The sequence below is a fragment of the Empidonax traillii genome, unplaced genomic scaffold (assembly GCF_003031625.1).
Source record: "Empidonax traillii isolate 1590-97213 ecotype Southwest subspecies unplaced genomic scaffold, ASM303162v1 scaffold1092:size186866, whole genome shotgun sequence".
Lineage (NCBI taxonomy): Eukaryota > Metazoa > Chordata > Aves > Passeriformes > Tyrannidae > Empidonax > Empidonax traillii.
The window spans coordinates 58,681-84,680 of NW_020956285.1; the positions used below are offsets into that span (position 1 = coordinate 58,681).

The 26,000-nt window shown below is 39.3% G+C and overlaps 2 long non-coding RNA genes across 3 annotated transcripts; both read right to left on the minus strand.

Annotated features, from left to right (window-relative positions):
- Window positions 1-15,495: 15,495 nt before the first annotated feature.
- On the minus strand, window positions 15,496-25,914 carry LOC114068569. 2 transcript variants are annotated; one of them, XR_003573621.1, is made up of 3 exons: window positions 25,759-25,914; window positions 16,932-17,063; window positions 15,496-15,707 (listed from the first exon to the last, which is right to left on the minus strand). It is a non-coding gene; the product is annotated as an uncharacterized LOC114068569 (long non-coding RNA). The 2 variants fall into 2 exon arrangements; XR_003573620.1 differs by lacking the exon at window positions 25,759-25,914 and adding an exon at window positions 24,513-24,589.
- On the minus strand, window positions 17,122-23,503 carry LOC114068570. The gene is made up of 3 exons (XR_003573622.1): window positions 23,491-23,503; window positions 17,823-17,829; window positions 17,122-17,246 (listed from the first exon to the last, which is right to left on the minus strand). It is a non-coding gene; the product is annotated as an uncharacterized LOC114068570 (long non-coding RNA).
- Window positions 25,915-26,000: the final 86 nt, after the last annotated feature.

The window sequence follows — 26,000 nt, forward strand, 5'->3', positions numbered from 1 at the left end:
AAGAATCAATTTCTTATTATTTATGAAAGATGTGTGGAATTAATTCAGTCTTTTTTTTTTTTTTTTTTTGCAGGTAGCATCATTCATGGGAAACAGCTTTGTGTAAACATCTGGAATATAAATTCTTTAGCCATTTTATGTAATAAATCCAGAATAACTGTTAAGCATTAATAGGCAGGATTGCTTAAGGACTTCAGACTACTTGACAGCCTGGACAAAGCACAGGCAGATGCTTTAGACAGACCAGAAGGAAGACTGATAATTATAAGCAAAGCAGGGAAGTGACCTTTTATTGTGGCAGGAACTGGAAGCATCACCACACACCTCAACACAACACAGGGCACGGATCAGACAGATCCATTCACTACACCTAGGCAATCCCGTTTTCCATCTGCTGCTCTGGGCCTTCCAGGTCTAAGCTGGGCATTCAGAAAGTGAGGCACATAAAATTATCAGTCATCTTCCAAATTTCATAGAGAAAGTGGCATTTTCATAAGAATGCAGTCATTTTGTTTTCACAATACTAATTGGTTGTCAATGATTAATGAAATGGTAATTGGTTTTGCTACTGAGAATTACAGGGCTTGATTCACAAAATTATTTTATTTGTTCATTGTTTACAGATGGAAGGAAAGGAGCATATGAAAATAATTTATAGGTGATCCTCAGAAACTTTTCAAGCTTCATCTAAGTTCGTTCAAAGTGAATATATAAATATAAAGATAAAATAAGGCAGTAATCTATGTACATTCAGGCAGAAACAGACTATGATTTAGAGCCTCTTAGGATAAAAAATAATGAATGAAAAAGACTGCTTAATTAAAACTTAACATTAAGTTGTGCTCTTTTATAAAGGTCCATCTAATTCAGTGCAATTTTTTTCCAGATGGAAGGCGTGCAGAAGACAAATTATACTCATAGAAAGAAAGAAAAAATTTCAGTGAGACCAAGGCAACCACTAATAAAGCAACCATTAGCACATTTATGGAGCTTGGATAGGGGAAGATCTAGGGAAAGAAAAGAAACTGTCCACTAAAGAAACATAGAAAAGTTTAGATTTTGAATATATGGTTATTTTCTCATGTTGTGAAATCTGATTTAGTTCCAAACACATTTTATGGACTGTATAATTAAAATGTGTGCCTAAATACTAATGTGCATTATACTATTTATACAGAGGCATTTACTAGCTTAATTCTTGTGATGTGAGTTGATATACCATGAAAGGCCAAATTTATTTGTCCTTCAGTGGATCTTTGTCTCCTCCAGTGAGTAGATTGTCAGCTTCAGGAAGCTGGATTTATCAGAGACTCTAAAAATCAGTCCCTGGTGATTCCATTTGGTGAAATTTAATTTAGATTTAATTAGAGATGGACTGGAGTCAAGATAATGGCTTCAAGAAGCTGTTGTTAATCCTGCAGGGGTAAAAGTTACCTTTGTTGTAATGGACCTCCCAGTTGAGAGTGACCCACGAAAATGTGAGTCCTGGGTTAGGTTTCTGTAGCCACCACGAACTCTCAAACCAGTGCCTGGGACAGAAGGAGTGCCCCTCTCAGCCAGGTGACAGACACCCGTGCATGCGTGACAAAGAGCAACTGGTGACCTATCAGCACCAACACTGCTTATAAAAACCCTCTCTGGGCTTATTTGTCATGGGTGGGGAATGCAACTGCAGGCACATGGGATTCCTCTTGCTCACAGCCCTTGCACAGCTCCTCTCTTCCATCCCTGGAGCAAGTGCTCCCATCCTCCCTGGTCCTATCACTGTGTTTCTAACCACATCTAGGTCTTTTATTTTTGTTTTAGAATGACTAAATATAACTTCTAGTGACTATTATTTCTTTAAATGTATCATTCTTTAAAAAGCATCCGTGCATTTACCTACTGTAAGGCAAAAAAAGCTGAAATCCCCCTCATGACTCCAAATAAAAGCAATAAAAATCCAGGAGTTAAAAAGCAACTATCAGCAGGTTTAAGATGGTGGCTTAATATTCTCAAAATGTCTTCAGAATATTTTAACTTTAATTAGTATTTTTGAAAACAGAAGGTGTCCAGTATGGCACAACTTCCTTTTCAGTTGAAAAAAATAAACTGATTTTTATCCTATGCTTTGACACAGCACTGCCTGGTGATCTGAGAATCCAGTAATGGCTCCAAGCAGCTCGGGAATGACTGAGGAGCACCTCCACACCCAATGGTATTTTCCTGCCAGAACTTTTGGAAGGATTGCTCTTGCAATATTGTTTCTTTCAGCGGTGCCGTGGCATTGGGATATCTGTGGGTTGCCGGTCGACGGTTGCTTCCTCCATTGTGATTACACCTTTTTCATTACATTTAAGAGCTTTGCCACAGATGAGTAGCATATGGTATTGGCTAAGGAGATGAGACTTTAATGAGGTATAGAACACACCAACAAAGTGCTTGTTAAATTGCAATGACACGCTTGTGCTGGTAGCATGTGACACTGGGAAATTAAATTCCTGACAATACAAACAAATGCACTTCAGCAGGAGTGTAGTCACCCAGCTTGTTCTTGATCAAGTTGGTCCAGGAGACAGGGCAAGTGGGAGGCTGCTGGGAGGGAGGTGGGATTGTGCTCTCTCCTTGTTCTGTGGTGCGATTTCATAAAGGTAATTTCACCTTTTTGCCCTGATTTTGTTCAAGGACATAACGAGGCCTGGTATTGCTTACTCGAAGAGGTAAAGTGGTAAGTACGACTGCTGATGCAGAAGACTCTTCCAAAAATTGTTGCATCTGTCTTACACACACAGAATTTCAAACAGCTAAACAATAAAAAAAACAACCACCAACAGACCACGAGTGATACGTGACTTGCTGTAACCTGGAGCCACGCACACTACTTAATTAGCAACACTGGAAATTTTCAGTCTGGGTATACAAACCCCAGTCTTCTATTCAGCTCAAGGAGTGGCTGTTGAGACTGCAGAAGAAAAGAGATAGCAGTGCCCCTGAGTACCTCTGACACTTTGACTTTCATGCCTGGACTCCCAAATCACCCATTTTTTGGTAAGGAAGAGTAAAAGTAATAACACTAATAATATTGTTGTGAGTAGTTCACAAGGTTTGAAGGGGTTTGGTAACATCATTACCCTGTCATGGGAGAGATTAAAGAAATTAGATGTTAGATTCCTGGCCAAGGAATTCAGATCCAACAGATATAACCTAGGCTGGCACCATTTGATGGGTAAAATGAAGCTATAACTGCTCTATTAAGACTGCTCCCCTTGGGTCCTTCTAACACTCTCTAAGCTTCCTCTTGCCCTCCCCAAAATGCAGAGAAGTACATGTCAGAAAAGCAAAGCATGTAAACGTCTCCTTTTCCTTCCTGTAAAAGCAGCCAGCTAATTAAAAATAGCAGCTTAATCCACTCAGCCTTCCCAAGGCAATCAGAGTCTGGTGGTGCAAATGTATTCTTAAGAAAAAAATTTACATTTTACCTCTTTATGAACAGTTTACTCATGTTTGTTTCACCTTGAGGTTTGGAAAGCAAAATGTACAGAATGCTTGCAGTGTAAGTTATTGAGAAATTGCATTTTTCAGATACAAGAGTTTTCTGGGAAGTACCCCTTGATTTGAACTAGAAATAATCTCTAAACTGTTTGATCATATGTGAACTTTAAGGAAAGCCTATTGAGGTGAACTTCATGTGTTGTCTATCTGTTGCAGATTTTAAACTGTAATCTAATCCTGAATGCAAATTTACCTGTTAGATCAGAGCAGATCATTACAGTCCCAGGTCTAATATACTTTGGGGGAAAAAATTAAAAATCTGAAGAATAGCCATGGCATCATCCGTAACATACCTCTAAGACACATGAACTGCAGGTGAGTGCAGATGCTCTTAAGATAGATTTCAAGTAGATTACTGTGGGAATTCAGCTTCAAGAGCTGAACAGCAGCTATCTCTGGTTATCAAACCAGATGCCAAAGTGAATTTTGCACCACGCTGATCTTCCTGATGCCTTCAGCAGTCACTCAGCAGTAGCTACATGAGCTAATTTAGAACCACCTTCAATATGTCACATGGTGGCCATGTACACATATTTGTGGTCTATGCTGTGTCTTTTCCTACTGATGTGCTCTGCTAGCTGCTTTTCAAAAGATAGCAATCTCTGTCTTGATGATCCTGGCAGAAGGCATTTTCTTGTGCTTTGCAGAGCAAAAGGATAATGATAACTTCTTCTTACAGTAGTCATGGAACACAAGGGAAAATCAGTTTACAGTGCAGTATGTTCAAGGTACACTTTGGTTTTCTTGATTATGTCGAGAGCAGCAAGCTGGATGAACACACGATGGGCACCTTGGGCCTCTGAGCTGTGTGCACTTGCTGAGCAATCCAAGCACCCTTTTCATGCCAAGGCTCCCCCAGAGAAGGCCAGGTGAGAAGCAGGGTGGGTCATCTGAGCCCCAGGGGCTGTTGAATAGAAATTACCCTCAACCCAGCTCACGTTATCTCCTAGTGGAGAGGTCAGGCTTAGAGAACACCCTTGCTATTTCCTATATGTGAGTTGTTTTAAGAACTCCTTTGGACTTGTGGTGCCTATGGTGTGGGAATTTGCTTTTGGCAGGGAGCTGTTAGGATCAATAAAGATTTGTGGAGACTTGCTGTTTCTATGCCAGCTAGTTTCTACAAATTATTTTTTTCCCATCTTAAGGGGAAAAAAAAAAAAAAAGTGTCTTTGAAATCATTCAGAGACCGAGGATCTGAGGCGAGGCCTGTGTGGATCTGACAGCGTGAGAAGGTGATTGGAGGGGGAGCTGAAACATCCAGCTTGGCAATTTTATTCCTACTTGCTCCCTTGTACTCCCTATTCACATTTCTCCCTGCTGGCACACCCTTATTTATCTCTTACCTTGAGCCAAAGATATTGTGCTATTCTGAGAGATATTTTCTAAAGGAGCTCCAGCGTCTCCTTGGGATGATGGTAAAAATATTCTTTTGTTCACTTGGTTACGCACAAAGCATCATCTGTTTCCTCCTAATAGGTTTTTTCTTCTAGCTAAATGTCTTTTAACAATTGAAATTAGAAACAAATTATATTCAGCTATTCAGACCTTGCAAAGAAAGGCTTATGCCTTTGTCTTTTTCCCTGTTTGAAAAGCAGGCTAGAGGACAAATGCTGCACTGTGCCCACTGCTCTCAAGTATATGAATGGTAATTCCATATATATGTTATGCATGTTTTTTCAATATCCACTGCAATCTGCATAATACATATGTGTACATCATGTTTGCAGATGTTCCAGTGATATCAAGACAGTAAAGTGTGTAGTAACAGGCTTTTCCAGTCCATTTAGCCATTGCTTTGCATGAAAGTGGAAGGTTGTATTATCTGGGTGATTTTTTTCAACAGTGAACAATACCTCTTCAATTATTTTCTCACTCTTTTTATCGGGGCTATTACCATCAGTAAAAATGCTCACATGTTTTTTTCCTGCACCTATATTGTGGAAAACATGGTTATCCATGAATGTGGTACCTGGACAGCTATGTGCTTGGAAACTAATTTTGCTTTCTATTGCAGAGAAAGGCAAAGAAGAACAAAACTTTGGGGAAGAGAGTTTCCCTTATTAAATATTTACCATTTCAGCTCCAGATTCAGGAAAGGTAAGCTCTGAGTCATTACTTTTTATTTTTAGCATCCAATCTACTTGGAAGGAGTGGAATGCAATAACCTTCAAATCCCTCTAAAAGTTGTGAGTTACGTGAAGTCATTTATTTGAAAAGCACCAAGAGATAATGGAAGGTGTATTGGGTTTGCAGGGCAAGGTTCTGGAAGCAGGGGTGGCTTCTGCTGGAAGCTTCTGGAAACTTCCCCCACGTCGAACAGAGCCAATGCCAGATGGCTCCAGGACAGACCCACCACTGGCCAAGGGCAAGGACCCCCACTGGAACAGCTCATGAAGAACTGCAGCCCATGGGAAGGACTCACTTTGGAGAAGCTTGGGAATGACTGTCTCTTGTGGGAGGGACCCCACACTGGAGCAGAGGGAGAGTGTGAGGAGTCCTCCTCCCACCGAGGAGAAAGGATTGGCAGAGAATGTGTGATGAACTGCCTTCAGCCCACCCCCCATTTACTGTCCCCCTGTGCCACTGGGGAGAAGGAGGCAGAGAAAACGGGGAGTGAAATTGAGCCTTGGAAGAAGGGAGTGGTGAGTGGAACATGTTTTAAGATTAGGTTTTATTCCCTACTCTAATTTGATCAGTAATAAATCAGACCAATTTCCCCAAGCTGAGTCTGTTTTGCCCCTGATGGTAATTGGGTAGTGATCTCTCCCTGCCCTTAGCCCAACCCATGAACCTTTAGTTATATTTTCTCATCCCTTTCCAGCTGAGGAGGGGAGTGATAGAGCAGCTTTGGTGGGCACCTGGCATCCAGCCAGGTCAAGCCACAACAGACATGTTGTTCGGGAAATATAAGGCACCTTTTTCCTGCAAATACCCGTTTTCTGACTCCACTGTTTCTATATTTAAAATTGGAACTTTGGAGACAAGAATATGAATTGATTTTGTGAGATTGTTTTGTGTTATGTTAATTTGAAAAGATCAGCCAGCACAGCAGTAATGATCACAGAGGATTGTTCTTTTGAAACAAAGATAACATATCATTGATCTGATGCTTCAATATTCACCAGAGATTTTAAGGCCAAAAGAGACTATTTTGATCAGCTAACCTGACTTCTCAGACATGGGAAGCAAAGAGAATTTCACCCACAGCTCCTGCACAAATTGTGTTTCTGGACAAACACAATACTTTTGTTTGTAAGGACTCCTGAAAGTGAATATAAGACTTTTTGTTCAGTAGGTAATGTTAACTTCTTTTGAAAGCACTGCTGAATATTTCATTTTATTATACAGTCTGACTTGAGATATTTATTAAACTCATGAGTGGATTCTGGAAGCGAATGAAAGAGACAAGTTATCTGTGAACGTTTCATACTAAACTAGCCAAAAAACATGATAAAATGCTGGAGTATCATCAACCCACCAGAGACTTAAGAAGCTACATCGTAGGAATAAATGCAAAGAAAGGAAAAATGGCTGAAGACTTAATCCAGTGAAACACTAAAGCATGCCTGTGTCTAATAATATGAGAAGTTTCACCAAAGGCAATGAGACTGTTAAAAGTTTCAGAAGACGGGCATGGGCATTCCTCTAAGTGCTTTAGCAGATTGAAATTGAAGTGCCTGGTCAAAATCATTAATTTCTCTTAGCAAAGGAGGTAGCACCGAGTTTATGAGAAGCTCAGTAAAATAAATTACAAAACAGAAGGAGCTATAAGAAAACTGTTTTTCAACAGTGCTATTAGCTGAGGATCAACGTCAAATGAGGTGCCCACGGTGCAGTGTAATGCACCTCAGGAAGCGTTAGATGCTACTGGCCCTGCAGAACGTGCCTACTAAAGAGAATGTGTCATTTTCATGAAGGCACTGTCTTTCATTATTTTATTGTCTGTTGTATTACTTCCTCTTGTTTCATTCTTGATTGTATTTTTCAGTTACGTTTGCCTTTTTTCCCCAATGCAGAAGCTTTCATTTTTTGCATTTCATAGCACCCAGAGCCACCACTGAAGACAAAAGGGCAGCAGCCCTGCAGGTGAGATGTACCACAATATCTTTTTAAAGGCTGAAGTGCTTTTATTTTCGAAGAAGCCAGAGTACATAACTGAACAGAGTTGCCGTGATTAAAATGCAATTAAGGCTGTGAAGCCCTTGAGCTTCTTAAATTATGACACAATACAATATTTATCAGGCTTCAGAACACATAATCATATCTTTGGCCACCCAGCCATGTTTTGCTTTTTCCCTACACAAGATTAACCCTCTATCACAGTTTAATGCAGCTAAACTTATCACTTCTGTATGTGACACCCTAATATTTCTGAGGTGGAAGAGTAAGGACTAAAGTTGCACAGAAGACAAGCCAATGAAGTGACAAGAAAACGCACATGCTTAAGCATTCATTTAGAAAGACGCTTTATTTTTTTTGCTGTTAGTGAATAATGGAGCTAATATAAAATTCTGACAGGCATAAACCTATTGAATAATTCTGATACTGCAATCTACAGGTGACTTGCAAGCAATAAATTGAATGATGTTAGTTTTATGCAAGAAATAATCTTTTAAAAGACAGAAAAAGGCAAATGTATAATTCATACAGTTAATATTTGAGGTATTTTGAAGGTAAGTTCACACATTGCCTCTGAGAGTCTACCCGGGTTTAAAAGAAAAAAAAAAGAAAGGCATAAATGACCTTCAGTTAAAAACTTGGCAACTAATCCAAATTCTGCTTCTAAATTTAACTTTGTCATGTATGCTTATTAAGAATATAATTCATCGCCTGGGACTCTGGTCTGAAATACCAGTATCTATCATAAATGCTCGACAGTTTTTCAATGTATCTGCTTTCAGATCGTTGGCACAGGATCAGCTTCGATGACTAGGTCAAATTCAGGTGTTGGCAGACGACACCGTGGGCTTTACTGGCACATTTGTGGATCTGCTGATGAACTATGGTAGTGCAGTTCAAAAGATTTATGATTGTCTTGATTCCCTGTCACATTTAGAAGTTGAGTCAAGAAGATCTTTTGACTTGTTCCTAAATCAGAACAAAACATTGCCGCCCTTAGACATAGATGGCCTTAATTAGCTGTTAAAAGTGCTGTCCCGAGTGGTTTGTTTTTCCAGGCAGAGAGACTTGTTCTGGATGGGAAACAAATACAGGCAAAATACATTCTTCTTTAGAAATAACTGCCCATAAGCAGAGTAGATCTTTACCATTAGAAACTCAGTACTCTTTAATAGGTTTGTTCATGCACACAGTAAGGTCTGTTACTCATCACTTAGGTCTGTCTGTCTAAACCAGACGATGGAGGTCAAATCCAAAACTGCTCCCTAATTTAAAAACAAGAGCTTTAAAATAGAGCAATGTACCAAATAGCTCAGCAGACTGAGGGCTAGAGATGCTGCTGCATTTCAGAGCTGAAGACCCAGCTTCCAGCGTTACCATTGCACCTACCACAGTTTTCAAACAGTAGCTACAGCAGCACTAGAAAAGATGATTGTACCTGTTGTACACAACTTAAAGTTGATAATTTGCTTGGTTGGAGAGGCAAAAAATCTCTTAAAAGGAGATCTTAAAAGGTCATCCTAATTTCTGCTAAATCCTGCCCCTGCTGCTTCCTCCTATCATTACTTATCTTCACTTTGCTTTTGGCGAGCATGAGCCCTTTTCCCTTCCTTCACCCTCTGCCTCCACGAGCTCAGACCCCAGTGTGGGAGTTCCAAAGGTTCTCCAGGCAGTGCTTTCCACCCCTTGTGTTAAAGGCAGGAGGCAGATGGAAAAGCTTCCCGTGACAGAGAAGTGCTTGGAAACCATTTTTAGCCACCAGCAAGGAGCAGCTTCCCAGGTGGACAAACCCCCAGGGGATGTGAGGAGGGTAATTGCCCTCTAGATTTCACAGCAAGAATGCCTTGTTTGTTTCTGAGGTGGGCAGGGGTGGGCTTGCTAATACAGATCACTTTTTTTGTGTCCGCAATGCAGAAGTTTCTCCGTGCTAATTTTGGCGCTGACATTGAAATTGATGTGTGGCCTTTAGGTAAGTCACTTAATCAATGTGTTTGTAAAATGAGGATAATAACATTTATTTGCCTGCCTGAAAATGGATGTAGTAAGGACAGACTAGTTAATGCTGCAAAATGCTATTTACTAGTAATTGCAAGTATTATTATACTGCAGACTTAAACCCCTCCTTGACTGGTAATTGAAACAGCTGAAGAAGTCCGAAATGTAAAGGTGACAGAGGTTTCAGCTAAAGTGGAAGTGGCTAATCCTCTTCCTTTTCACGGAACTAATTATGCTTTACTGAGGCAATAAATATAAAAAATGTCTTGACCACATACCTGCTCTTACTCAGAAACGGAATGAGAAGAAATATTGTGGGATTCACCTCTGATGCACTGGGTAATGTGCCATTGATAATGGGTCAAAGGAGGAGCTGGGTGCAACACAGAAAAATGCATGTTCAAGCCTCTGTTCGGGGATGCAGGTGCACTCAGGTGTCCTGAGAGCAGGATGAGCAGCGCAGATAAGACTGAATTAGATGCATCATTACCATTTTCAACCCAATTAACATCCTTGCTCTTCAGGATTAAATAAGGTCTGTAATTTGCCTTTCGGTAGAGCAGGTTGAAAAAAATTGAAGTCCTGAGGGTGAGAAGAATGAATAATGCTGTAGAGTGGCATGAATCAGATAGGAAATGAACTACAGTAAACTAGCTTATCTGAGTTGTGCCTTGAGAACTCTTCTGAGGCCTCAGACTGCCACCACTTCTCCTACATATGTTTCTTTGAGAAGGGATGAACATAAGGTGGCTACCGAGGGTGGCTAAAGGATCAGGTCTGCCAAAAAAAAAAAAAAAAATCCCTTTTTGCCTTCTGTCATACTATCAAGAATCATTCCAATAAAAACAATCATGTTTGGTTAATGTAGTAGTTAAAATAAACAGCCTTAGGTTTCTCTAACGACTAGTAAAGGGTCATAATTTGATCATTCCTTATGCTGAGTAAAAGCTCACCAGCAGGGTAAATACCTCTGACTTTCCTAGAATGTGGGGGAATTACTGTTTCGAGAATGTTACACGTATCTCACTTCAACTGCTTAATATTTTCATGATAAGTTTGCTTGAAATTTATTAAAGAATCAAGCAAGCAGGGTGATTTGCAATGCAATTGGCAATATTTCCAGGACTTTTTTATGAGCTATGAAAAGAGAAATGGTGGAATTGTTAGCTGAGGGATGACTTATTTTGCCTTTTTTCCAGTTTACAGCCCCGCTTTCCAGTCTTTGTTTTACAACCCAAACTCAGGGCAAACCCAGCCTGGGAAAGAGACTGGTGGCTGCCTCCCCAGAGCAGCAGTGAAAAACACAATGGTTTCCAAGGGGGGGACCTGTGACCCTTGGCAATACAGCTTGGCATACTGTTGGCATGATGACTTACTTCATGTGTTGGAGTAGATAAACTTTACACCAAGCTACAGATGGAGAAATATTTTGCTTTCTTCTGTAAAACAGTGCAACTCATTGCAGGCTGGAGAGAAGTGCCACACAGAGGCAAATCATCCCTTGGCTTGCTGTGTTAATGAGTTTGGAAACAAAGAGATGCCTCTTTGGGCTCCAACAAAAACTGGTAGGTGTAAGACACTCAGACTAAGAGGAATTAAACATACTGAAATCCAGACATTTAAGGGGAAGAACTTATGAGAAGGAGATTTCTATTCAGAAATGGAGAATATGGGATGCCGTAGGCTCAGCAGGTTCAAAGGGGAGCGTCTCAGGGGAGTTCTGCTACGGCAATGTGTGGGCAGAGCCCTGTCACTCAGAGAGACTGTGGGCTGAGGAGATTAGGCAGAGGCAAGGTCCAGCAACTGTTCTGATCCCATGGGAGACAGTGCTACTGGATATAAAGGCACTGCTGTCTGCCAGTCAGTGAATGCTTAAAAACATTTCTGGGGATATTTTGTCAGATTGGTAAAAGAACACGCTCAGTAATTTGACGTACCTTTTGGGTTTTGATGATCACAGCCTTACATAAACAAAAAAATTTAAATGACTATCAGAGAAAAATAACTCAAAACAGCATCTGAACTAGTCAAGCCAAAATGTCGAGCAGTGGTGGTGTGCTGAATATCCACAGGTAACAGGAATATCACGCAGTTCAGTTGAAACAAAGGCACTCAGTTTTCCAGATATGAGCTCTAATCTCAGATTATTCAAGTCCCTTCCAACTCAGGTCATTTTAGGATTAGCTGGGGATTACTTACAGATCAAAAATAATGCACAGACAAGATTTCAAATTCACAGAAAAGAGTTTAAACAACTGGGGAAAAAGTTTCTAAAAGAATTAATGCTTTCAAATCCCAGAGTGGACACAGTTAAGTATTTAAATAATTATATAATAGTTGTTAGTTTTCTGCTAAAAAATTAGCCAAGCCCTAATAAGAGAGGGCAAATTTTATTTGGCAGTTTGTCCTCTAGTGCCATGTGCTTTGAAGGTGTACTGAGATCTTTCTTCTATACTTTGTCACTTTGTGATGATGACATATGTGATGGAGATGCCCGTTCTATTGGAAACTCTGCAGATGGATTGCCTTTCTCATTAAGAACAGTGGATCCTTAACTGAATTTTAGACAAGCACTGTCACTACCCAGTGCTCTGCAGCTTCTTGTTTGCCTTGCAACTCTGACAGTTATCCCACAAGTCCCCCATTTGGTGGTTCACGAGCTCCAGACATCCATCTACACACACCTAGAGAAAATCAGTATCTTATTTCAGCAGCTGAAAGGAAAGTCAAACAAGGCTGCATATGATACTAATTTTTTTAGGGTTATATTTGGAGGTGCCAAGAGGATGGAGCCAGGCCCTTCCCAGTGGTGCCAAATAATAGGACAAGAGGCAATGGGCAAGAACTGATGCAGATGAAGAACTTTTTTACTATGCAGGTGACCACGCACTGGAAGAGATTGTCCAGAGAGGATGTGGAGTCTCCCTCACTGGAGATATTGAAGAACACTCTGGGTGCAATCCTATACATTGTGTTCAAGAACAGTCTGGATGCAACCCTGTGCAATATGCTCTGGGATCACTCTGCTTGAGCAGGGAGGTTGGGCCACACGACCCACTGTGGTCCCTTCCAACCTGACCCATTCTGTGATATTTTTCCTCACCCTGCACTGCACTCTGGGAGGTGAGTCAAAAAAAAAATCATTGTAGATTGGACAGAAGAAGGCCCTGTAGCACACATCTCAAACTGTGATTTTCCTTGTGCTGGGACAGAGAACATGCAAAAAGGTAAGGGCGCTCCTGTGGAAACAGAGGGGCACAGATCCAGTGACGTACGTACAGGCCTGGTGATGTACATATTCTCCAGCCCTTCTTCCTTACCAAGAGTTTTTCATGTGTACTGTAGGAAGAAAGGAGTGTTTTGCCTCTGCCTCCAGCCCACAGACGTCCCTGGCATCACTCAAAGTTCTAAGATTCAGCAGAGGGAACATGAGGTCCAAAAGACCAGTGGATTGTATCACCTGAGCTCACTGACTCAAAAGTCCTGTGTTCAATTCAGATTCTCTCTAAAAAGAAAGCTGATTTCCTTAGAACAGAAATGCATATTTTAAAAAAAAATCTTGCTCCACTTCCCAAGTTTTTACTTTCTTGAGCATAGTTATTCCGGGTGAGTGACAGTTTTAATCAACAAGAAACTCAAGTTTCTTAGGTACAGTAGCAAGGTATGATATTCTGCCAGCGAAGATAAATTCATGAGGGTTATGGTAATTAAAATGTACATTAGAAAAGGAGGCTTTCCATCCACATGTAATGAGCTATTCTTAGCACCAGAAGTATTTTCTAACCCATGATAGGAGAAGGAGATTTAACCTTACCCTGTCAAACTTTAACTGACAGATCAAAAGTGTTACAAGCGGGGGAATTCCAAGTCATCTCAATTATGTGGCACCACATGAAATAATTATATTTGGTTACCCTTTAGAACGATGTGTTTCTTGAGGGATAACTTTTATGTACTGCTATTCCAAACACAACTACACTCCGACTGTGCTGCTTTTGATTTTTAAATAGCTCACACAGCTATAACCTCTGCATGTTTTCTCTAACGATGAATGACAGTATTGTATTTACAGGCAGACTCTTTTTGCCCCTTAACTACCCCGGTCTACAATGTAAGACAAAAGAAATTAAAGGCTTTGTTGAATCTTCTGTAGCACAATGGAAAGCTATCAGAGAAGATTTTATACTTTTTAGTAATAGGGCTAATATACAATGCAAAGGACTTTCCTTGAAAAGAATGAAAAGAATACAACTAATCAAACCTCATTCAGTTAATGTGCAAACTTGACTCAAAGCAGTACTTAAAATACATTAACCTGAAAGACACAATGTACCTGATTCAAATTTAGAAAAATGCTTGTTTTCATGTTTCTCAGTATTGAATAGGTAATAAAATGAATTTCATTTTCTACAGAAACACAACAGAACCCACCTCAGTTCCCTGCTGTGTCAGTGTTGAAAGAGGTTTTGATGTTTCTGAAAAATTGATCCCTAACATACAAACGAAATCATGTGAACAAGGACAGACACTAAAAGCTGAAATACTTCAGTTTATTCTAAAGATGAAAAACCAATTGACTAATGTTCTAAGTTAAATTTGCAAAACATTTCTAGACTTAAGAAAAACAGAGACAACAGGTGATAGCTTGTATTGGATTTTTATTATTTTTTTTTAATTGTTAATAGGAATATCTATACTTCATGTTATAAAAGGGAAATAAGAAAAACAGGAAACATAATGGCAGTGGTTTTAGTTTTTACAGTTATGAATGCTCATGCTTCATTTTGCAGAAAAGGAATGGCTCCTTGTGCAACTCCTTGCAATACCAGGGACCTATTTTGATGACACAGGCATCTCATATTTCACAGTCCTGTCCCTTCACCAACATGCAATGAGATCATGAAGAAACCATAAAGCCAATCTCATCCATCGACATGTGGCTCAGTTTTCTTCCTCGTAACTTTAAATTCCTTAAGGGTATCAATGCCACATGACTTACTGTTAAAAAAGAAGGAGAAGAAATAAACAGCATTAAACAAAAAAAAAGCCCCTAGGGTAGGCAAAAGGTAAATATACAAGCATGACAAGAATCATATTGGAGAAATGTGCTGAAAAGTTCTATTTCAAGCAATGTAACACAAGTCATATACAGAGCTCTTACAAAGTCTTCCTGTAAATCTTATTCGGAGCAGCAAGTAACTTGGATATAAACATGAAAAAAAAATCATAGTTCTAATCACTTTTAGTAGTGTTAGAGTGATTTCAAACTACAAGAGCATACATTTTTGTCAGGCACAGAGACAAAACTGAAAGCAAGTCCATTCATTTAAAAATGCAAAGAACATGTGAGGTATTTTATAGTGCTAAGAAAATAATAAGACGTGAACACTTGGTCTTGCTTTTTCCTCCCTTTCAGGGTCTCTACTGTGTGTCCTCATTAGTCAGTCATTTATATGTGACTTAAGTCAGATTGATATTCACTGTGATCATCTTTTAATGGAATGATTGGAATAACAATGTGATTGTACAGCAGGTTATGTTCCTTGAGACTCGAGGGTTCCTGAATGACAGCAAAGTAGTCACAGCTCACAGAAATTACATGTATGTATGAAAAACAAGCCAGTGAAGATGTGAGTCTATTTTGAAATGACAAAAACCCAAAGGAAATAGAACATAGGAGCGAGAAGGATAAATAAGTTTTCGGCGTTGTGTAACACAAATGATAGAGATACGAAGAAAATTTTGGTGGCTACAGCTAAATTATGTGCTTTTCAGGTAGACACACAAGTAATTTAAAGGAAGAGAGGCTAAAACATCATATGTAAAATCACAGAGGAAATACTTGCCCTTAAGTGCTGCAGAGGAATGTTTTTTGTGTTCAGAGGATGATGGTCCCAATTTAGAGCATGACTCAGCTCCCTCTGTATGTTTTTCTTGTGCATGTGTTGAATCAGATGACAACACAGGAGTTGCTGAGGAGAGAGCTGAAGGAGTGCATAGGTCAAGAAGCAAAAGATAAATCATGAATTTGTAAAGTAATTCAGTATTTTACCTGTGTGCAACTGAAACAACAGAAGGAGGAAATAGAACAAAGAATTCTAGCAGTGTGGACAATTAGCTTATGAATGAAGAAATCTCTTTATTTGCATAAATTAATGCCTTAACTGTAAATGATAAAGGAACCAGACAATGACCAACAGAAATATGTCAGAAGAGTACTTGGTGTGATTTATGAGACTAAGCTTTAATGGCAGTAAGACATGAAACACTTTTGAAAAGATTTTTACTTTATAATATACTATTCCTGCTATAGTGCAGTATTATGGCTACTATTTGACTACTATCAACCTGACTGCCCAGAGACAGTGAACTGTATCACTGTTTGAAAAAATGTTAAATTTATAGAAGGTTGATGTTAAAGCAAAAATTTATATCTATATCAATCTATGTAGTAAACAATATATTAAAAATCTATAATATAATAAAAAAATAATAAATATTCTAAAAAACTACATTATAATTATCATTTATCCTTCCACAATTATTAATATTCTAAATTCTTTGAGGAAAAAAAAAAACTGGAATAAAGGACGACATAAAAATAGTTGTTAATTTTCCCCAGAACAGAGCATTTTAAATATTTCAGTATTTCTACAGCATATTTATCAACAATTGGCTAATGTAATAGAGTAATGCACAACTACCACATTTGCTCATGGCCTTAGCAGTCATAGAGATGAGGCTTTTTGTAATGTCTGTTGGGATTTTAACATAAATTTGGCAAATTGCACAAAACCAGAACAAACTGGAAGAGTTACTGGGCTTAATTTTTCTATATTCTATATTGACAAACTACTAAATTTCAGACAGGCTGTAAAGCAGACTTTTATACTGCAACATCATAAATATTCGTGATGTCTTCCATTTATAGATGCTTTAACAGAGTAGCTAAATGAAAAATTTGAACTCAACAATGCAATGACCTCCAGTTTTAGATGGCTTTGCTGACGGTGCACTTCAGCAAAACTACTGCCAATTTGAAAAATCAACCTGTCTCTTACCTGTCACTTGGATTCTCCTCTAAGAATTGCAGTTTTATTTTGCTGAAACTACTGATTTTAGTGGAGCAAATGTTTGTATAATAGTGGAGTAAAATTGCAGAGGATGGCAGATATCTCCTGAGAGCCCTAGAGTAAAGATATTGTATAATATTGGAACTAGCTGCGAATCAGTGAGATGGAAGCAGATGGCGCAAGGAAAAAGTTTAAAAATAAACCCAAACGTACCCAAGACTGAGGAATTAGAACCCTGCAACAGGAACATCATTGTTCTTCTCATCAAGACCTCAGGAGCTGAAGACTTGTCCTAAAGCAAGCCCCCTCTCTCATCTGCATCAGGAAGACTGCCAAGCTCAGGACCTAGAGGCACACTGCGGAAAGGTGACTACAGCATCAGAAAAGTAAGGCTTTTCTGCATTAATCAGATAATTTAGACTGTTAGAATATTTACTGGACTAGCAGTAAACTCTTATCACTGTGTACATGGTGTGGTACATAAGATTTTGAGTGTAACAAGTCAGTGAAAAAAAGGGGCAAACCTGTCTGTGATCACTTTCAGTATGTTGGTGAGCAACCAAGCCTCTGCCAAAACTTTTGTGGGCGGAAGTCCTCAGTCATCACAGAAAACTGGGAATGAATACAGCAGGTGTGCTGTCCTGTGTTCAGGCAGCTATCTCATTTGTTGTGAAGTAGATGAATTTTGGGCAACCCAAGTACTTCAGGATCATTAATGATCCAAGGAAAGCAGAGAAACAGTAGTTACATCACTCTATGATCTGGCTGTGACTCACTCCAGGCAAACTTTGCCTGGCTAAGTGGCAGTCTTCGTGATGGACAGTGCTAGTTTGCTGAAAATCTGAGAGGAAGAGGAGTAAATAGAAAGCAGTCAGAGCAAGCTGGTGATAGGTGGACACTGAATGGAAGCCCAAAGTTTGCTAATAGTTGCTTTAAAAACCTCCAATAATAGTCCTATGTGATCAGAGATCTGTCTCTGCTCCTTTCTCCAGACCCAGCTGAGTAAAGAGTGGTTTTATTATGTCTTACATGTAAAGGACAAACCCAGATACACTGACAGGGGAATCAAGGAAGGGGAAAACCAAATCTGACCACTCACTTGACATGTCCTCTCTGCTCCTAGAAACATCTGTCCTCTTCTCCTTTCTGGAAGAAACGGCTGAGCTGAGGGAATGGCATATCCAGCAGGGACTAAGCCTTTGAGGAACGGATTTGTCCAAATCAGCTGTTTGCTGCAGCAGCAACTGCCTATGTTTTGTGGGTGTGTAACAAGGTATGAGCTTTAAAAGGAGGGCCAGAATTTGGGAGATTGTATCATCTGGTAATTGATCACAAGCCAAAAGAAAGCAAAGACCTATCAGAAGCAGAAAAAGTTGTCAGCTTCTGTTCAAAGTTTTGTGCATAGTAGAGATAGACAGGCCTTGAATTAGGACTAGAGTGCATTTTAAGACCTTGTAGTGGATGTCCTGGAAAAAAAAAATGCATTTAGTTTGGTAAACAAGAAAAACTAACAAACAAACAAAAATGAGAACGCATGGCTCAGTAGCTGTAAAAACTACTTTTTTTTTTTTTTTTTTTTTGGTCAGCATTTACTGTAAAATATTCTTCTTTGGTAGAAGTGGCAAAAAAAGGATGAAAAAGTGAACAGAAGAGGAAAAGTAGCCCATGTGCATATGCAGTGGTTGGAAATACTATAGTAAGGAAACAGTGAGACCCAGAACAAACACACATGGAAACACCATAGGAAAACCGTGAATTGATTGCTTATGCCTCACCCTTACAGACACCAAAGAACAGCCTGATCCTTGGGGATAGCCTGCTGTCCTGGTGGAACTATGGGACAAGCCTGGATGCTGCCTGAGAAGATAACATGATGCAAAAAGATTGAACACCTGGCACAGGCTGTGACCTGCACAATTCAGAGGGCTATTCTGGTCAAGTGGGCAGAGGAGGAGAATGAAGTGCTAAGAAACAAAGAAGCTGGATATTCAAGCAGATATCCAGAGAGAATTTTGAGAGATAAATAGAAGGTGCAAAGAGATATCAAAAAGGAAGAGTGTTTTGAACTGAGGAAAACTGACTGAGATCCATTTGTGCTTAAATTAATGGAACTGGGGTTGCATTAACTTGGAAAACCAAGTTATCCATATAACACATGATGGTAATTAATATCTTACAAGTGGAGATTGCTATTTGGATTAAAAGCTGTTTGTCACAAAGAAGAGCTGGAATCAAATCAAAACAAAAATGGGTGGAGGATTAATAAAGGTATCTAATAATATGAAGTAAATTTTCCTACTAAGTAGTTCTTGCAGTAGTATGTACTTCAATTTAAAGTATTCACGAAACAGAAACGCAGCTAATAATCCTGGATATCCTCAGAAACTCATACTGAGGGAAATGCTTTAGCCTGGCTGACTTAGATAACTATTAAAAATATTTGCTCATTTTAGTTTCCACAGCACAGTGTAAACAATCCCTTCCTAATGTATTCACACTCTAAGCTGCATATGACTTAGTTTTCTTTACTGCATAATTTTATTAAGCTACATACATACAGGAAAACTGGAAGCCATGCTACTTTTAACTCAAATGCTATGGCTGATTTTAAAAACAAGAGCATGATATAAACCTGGGTAATAGAAGACAAAGAATCCAACCTAAAGGATTTATCTCTAAGCAAGAGAAAACCTGTTTCTTGGTGTGAAGACAGATTAGTTCTTACTAATCCATGAATATCGATGTTCCTAACAAAAATGTCTGTGTGTATGTGTTTGTCTTGGATGAAGCTTTCTGTATTTTTAAAAATACAGAATTTTGAGCGTTCTAAGAAGAAAAGGTGAATCACCCAGGTACAAAATATTTCCTGTGGAAAGCTGCATTGAATACAATACAGTCACCTATGGCAATGGATTGCACATCTGTAAGAAGAGGTCTGTAGCACTGGGATTCTGAAGACTGCACCTTCAGTTATTGTACTTGGGGGTATTTTAAGACATGTAGCAAATAGTGGAAATCATGGGACCCTAGGCTGATAGGGTGTGGAAAAGTGAGTTAAATTTATAATGCACAGCTTTGCATGATTATTCAACTAATTCAGGTAACTGTGGAGATTTATAGCATTTCTGAGATGAGAGATATACATTTATGAAGGTGGATTACTGAACAGCACTGATGTTCTTCATGGTCTCTTTAGGCAGATTCCAGAAAAACAGTGGCTCACAACATGCATTACATATGTAAGCATAATAGTTTTCCATGTTTTGACAATTGCTTAGGTCAGAATTTGATCAGGTTGTAAGCATGAAATAGCTCCTCTCATTGTACCATTACCTGTGGAGGGTCCAGTTGTGTTCATATCCATTCAGAAATAACTGTGCACTATCTCAGAGTGTGTGGCATGCCCAGTGACAGGCACCTATGCAATATAAAGGTGCAAATTACACCATTACTTTAAAAGTAAGACTACGGTCCCCCACATCTACAGAAACATGAATTTCATATCCTGTAGTTGTAATTTTAGTTGCTCAGAGGTTGCTCAGTGGTTGGGCATCACTGTACCCTCAGACCCTAAAGTGCTACCATCACCAAAGACCACACAGGAAAATATGATAGTGCTAAAATTTTGTCTGTATAACAAGTTAAACTGCACTATTATTTTGCTTTTTTGGTTTCTCCCCCACATCCCCCTGCACCCCCCAAGTTAATCAGATCTCTTGGATAATGAAACTGTTAAATATTCACTGGACTAACAGCAAATTCTTAGTTCCATGTACGGTGTACTCTTCTGATAGAGCAAGATTTTGAGCGTAGCACTAAAGAACTGTCCCATCTTTCTGTTAATTCAAAACTTTACTGGTTGCACCGGAGAACCGACTGGGTCAACTGCCACCGACTGCCACTGAAAAGTAAACCAGAACTAATGCTGTCAAGATCTAATAGACTGTCTGTGGAAAGGATTTTGAACTTTCCAGAGTTCTGCCCTTCACACACAGTTTGCACCAGATTCACCTGTTTTTTCCAGCAGTGAGCTCAGCCCACAAACACATGAACGGCAACTTAGGTAGTTATTCTGCTTTTTGAAAACTAAAATAGTTATTTCTACACCTACTAATGAATTTCTATTGACAGAGCTGTCAGAGCATTAGCATTGTGCACCTCCTCCTTTCTCCTCACCTCACCTGACCTCCCGAAGGATTAGATGTGTTACCCTCTGAGCGATTATCTGGCAACCTCACTTTCTTGTCTGAGTAAAAGGCCGGGCAGCCTCAATGTCTGTAGTGCTTCAGGCAGGAATGTGAGACTGTGCAGCCAGCCTTCGGGAAACGCCCTAGGTACTATCATTTCTCTGGGATTTTAGGAAAGACCTGACAATGAACAACAAGCTGTGGTATTTCATTCTTAATTCTAAGCGTATTGTATACAAAGCACGCAATGTTTGGCTACGCTTGTTTAAGAGTAATATATTGTTACAGAATCCCACTGCAACAATAGCAAGAATGTTCCTCTGGGACAACTATCCCCGGAGAGCTCAAGCTACTCATTTTTTTAAGTGTTAAACACACATTGGTAATACACTGCCAAGTATTGGGGGTATGGAATTAAGGAGAAAGTCTGAAAGTTTTTTGTTCTTCCTCCCCAAACATAAACACAGATGCAAACACCAATACACAGAAGAACTGGGAGTTGTAGAAGGTTGCTACTATTGGCAGTAATTACTTTTGAGAAATAGATTTAGAAGGCATACAAATAACAGGGTATATAAAACATCCCAAAAATATTGTATTTTGTGTCTGTGAAATGTTTCGCAAATTCTTGCTTGATTTTTTAGTAAGACTCAGGCATTTTCACAACAAATATTTTCTACATCTGCTGATATTTTTAAATTGGTATCACACTTTTTGAAGTGTCTTGATTAATGTGTAAAAATCTTTGAAAGATATTTACATTTTTTGTTATTCTCTTATATAAAATAAGGATACCAAATCATAATAACACTGTAATATTGTGAAAGCAATCATTTTTTAGGACTTTCAGGTTGTTGGAATTTTTTTTTTTTTAATTTTACATAGAATAGTAAGTGAAAATGGCATTCCTATCAACTATGCTTACTGGAATTTCACAACACTGAATCTGTCTTTTTAGTATTTCCAATTGTACTTTAGTTTGGATGTTTGAAAACATATTGTTACAAAAAGCTCCTGACACCATGACAGGGCTAAGGTAAGACCTTAAAATATAGTATCAATACCTTACATTTCTTATGAAACCCCAACTTATAAATTAATTAACAGATATACCAATAGATGATTGGAACGTTTGCTGCAATTTTCAAGGATATGTGCTTTGTTGTCCCTGTGTAATCTGACAGTTGACTCTTTGCTTGTAGTACAGTGTTAATTATGGAACTGTGACGTGATGTTTGGCAGCAGCTGTGCAACACTGGCCATTCCTTTTCTCCAATGTGTCTCACCTTGGCGAACCCAAAGATAGGGATAAGTGTCATAGGATCATAGAATAGTTTGGGTTGGAGGGGACTTCCAAAGGTCACCTACTCCAACACCCCTGCAATGAGCTAAATCCCCATGACCAATGTTTGATGTGTCTGGGAAGACTATCAAGATAAAGAATACTAATTTTTTTTTTTTTTTTTAAGGGGAGCATTTGCATTGGATCTGGATGACAACAGCACAATTAATTTCTTATGGATCCTTGAACAAATAACAGGGAGAAGTATGGCTGGCCAATGTGGCAAAATGAGCTAATTATCTTTCAAATTCTGAACTCCATTTTGTGTTATGTGCTGAATGTGTAGAAGCCAGTCCAGAAGTGGGAAGCTGCAATGTGTACCAAAACAGGCTCAGATGTTTGACACCTATATAAAGCACACGGGGGATCCTTCAGGAATCGATTCTTCTGGAATACTGAAACATGAATCTTTTTGAACAGCTGTTTCTGTCCACAGGAACACTTTTTCTTGATAGTGCACACTGTGAGATAAAGTATAGGCACAAGTGATAGTTTGTGTTCCTGTTTCTCATGGACTACCTCTCGTCTTTAAGACACCTTTAAGAAATGTGCAATGACAATAAAAAAGTGCATTTATCTCCTTGCAAGCAAGCAAGCAAAGTGGGCCAATCATAACTACCTGTTAAAAGACTTTCAGGAAAAGGAGGTGGGAGGAGTACTGCCTAGACTGAAATGATGACAAATCTTTGATATAGCTTTTAAGTATTGAATTTAAACATACAAAGGACATGCCTTGTAACTTGTCACTTTGAGAGATTAGCAATTCTTAAATGTTCTCAATACAAGAGTTAAAAAATAGCCTGCTGTCTTTGGTACCCGCTATCTCTTCTCAGACGGATTGAACCGTGGGATTGGGCAGTCTATAAATTAGCAGTCATCCATGACAGCTGCAGAGCAGAAGCCTGTGCACCAAAGATGGCTCTGACAGGCTTGGAAGCATCTTACAGAGCCAGGCCAGGACCAGGGACCAGGGCTGCTCGAAAGCCACTTGGTTTAGAAGAACCTGGAGCTCAGGAACTGGCTCTGCAAGAGCCAGTCAAGGCCAGATACTGCACAGATCCATTCTGGCTGAGATATGAACAGACATTACTTATGAGGGATAATCTGAATCAGTGCCTTAGTGAAAAAAAATGGATTTTTTCCTAACTTTCTTTTCTCAAGTTCAGCATCTCTGTCATCTTTTGCAAAGTAAGTGCAAAATATTAGTGTATCAAAATGGAGGTATTGCTTGACAGGGGTAGACATTTTTCTCTTCAATGCTTTCAAGATCTTCAGTGGCTTTTAATCCAAACCTCTGATTTCTGTTTGAACTTTTCATATTCACCTAAATTGATGTTATAATAATTGTAACTATACATCAACTGCTCAGTATTGTTATGCAAAATTTTATATGCAAAAGCATACATAACTTAAGCATGATTATCCTTTGAAAGGCTCGTTTAGAATAACTGATAAACTCCAGCCCTGCTGGTAACTGGGTGCCAGACACACGCCTTAGACACCACTCCTATATGACCCACTGCTGTCCCCACAAAAGAGCAGTGATATCCAGCAGTCCTCCTCTTCCTATTTCTACTGACAGCAGCAGCTGGCAGCTTTGTATCCATCTCTGACAAATGCACAAAGACACACTCAGCTGTTGGGACAACATTAATTGCCTGAACTGCTGTTTTTGCCTCCAGGTAGAGGACCAAAGGGCAGTGTTCTGAGAGTCAGCCTCAGCCTTTGAGTCTCAACAGGTTCATGGTGTAATAGATGATCACAATAATATATGCCTTAGTGTCTTTGAGTTACTTTTGATAAAGCAGGTAGATAAAATCATGACCAAGTTGTAAAATGCAACAGGAGTAGACACAAACTGTATGGTTATCCATTTTCCAGTTCATATAATATGGATATATTATATGAATAAATATAGCATTTGGGTTTTGTCTATTATAGGGGCAGGGGCTATTTGCAGAGTTTAACTTCCTCATTTACAACTTTTTCTTGGATATGAGGCTGGATACTACATCAAATCTACTTAAAAACTTCCAAATAAATGTTAAAAAGGGGTCCCTGTCTTCAGGGAGGTGCAAGTCACAGCTAAATTCCTGCACAAATTGCTAATTTATAAATCTCTCTCTTGTGTTTAGGCCAAACAGCTGATAACACTGTTGTGGACCTGCTTCCTGACAATTAATAAAACCAAAGAGACTATGCTAAGAGTGAAGCTCCTGTTTCCAGCACTTGTGCACACAAAGACTGCAGGAATTGCTCTCCTACCTCCACTTCAACAGCAGGTGACATCACCAGTACCAAACACCCAGAAGCTCCAAAGCAGCAGCACAGGTAATATGCAACTACTGGAAAAAAAAACCAACACAACAGAACAAAACAAAAAAAACCATCAAACCCCAACAATTTCCTGGCTGATAATCAGCTGGAATTTCTCTCCTCCTTTTGGTATGCTAAACTAGGTAACTGTGAGAATGAGGGTGAGATGTAAAATGAATGAGGTGCAAAAGAACAGGATGTACATATTATGAGGCAAGAAGCGAAATGGATAAGACTTGTTAAACTTTGTTTTAGCACCTGCACTGAAATCCCTGCCATGCAGAAAGTTTTGATAAGCCCAGGTAATTTTAACAACAGTTTTTCAGGCTCCAGTGAGACTGAAGAAACAGTGGCCGCTAAAGAAAAAAGAAATCCTGATCTATCAGAGCTGAATATGACAGGTAGTTCTACAGCATAGATACTACTTCATACAATAAGCAAACCAAAACTGCTTGGGCAACTGCTCTAGCAAACAGTATTGCCCTACATATTCCTAGGACAGGGAATACTTGTTGCATCCTGCAAGGAAAAAAGGACATAAATACTTGGATTTTTGCCTGTGTAGATAGGAACTGCTGCAAGGAAGGAAATACAGCATAGTTAAATATACACACGCTGTTGAGGAAAGAAATCAATAGAGAAACTTTCACTATAGCCAATTTTGGGTAAAGTAATAAATGAATTGTTCACCACTCACTGTCCTGTTATTTATCTGACAGACAGGAAGGGAAAGCAGTACTTAAATTCAGAGAAAGCCAGGATAGGGGGGATGAGTTACAAGCCGAGGATAACAGTTATGAGGATGGTTGTGGAAATGAGTAAGGTATCTAGGAGCTGAAAAGTTTATAAACCATGGCTGAAAAGCATTCAAAAGAGGCCTCTAAATAAACTTTCTCACTACATATCTAAACAAAGCAAAATTGCTGGACCTTAAATAAAAGTGCTCAACGGTGGCCTAGAGGCACGGTCAGGCTGGTGATTAGTTGCCTTGGATATTCAATGGTCTATCCAAAAACACGAGACATGCTGATATTGGGTCAAAAACTTCCACAGCAATCTACCTGTGCTACTCGGCATTTAGAGCTGCACTGGGATCGGTTGAATTAATCTTATTTTGTCCGTGATTTTTTTTTATGCCTCCGGTAAAGAGACATTTTTTGCTGTACGGACACGGGTGTTTATGAGATAAACTCACGGACATCCTGAGTCTTTTTCTGCCGAGCTGTCCGTGAGCACGGCCGGCCGAGAAATTTATTCCAGGGCTCACGATGATGCCAAATCACTTTGGGGATGGTGCTGCTGGTGGTGTTGGCCGCGGGGAGGGTTTTGTGTGTGTGCGTGGGAACGCAGATTTCACCCTGCAGCTGACACGCTGAAAAAAAAAAAAACACTCAAAAAACAACAAACCAAACACACACATCAAAGCGCCACTAAGAA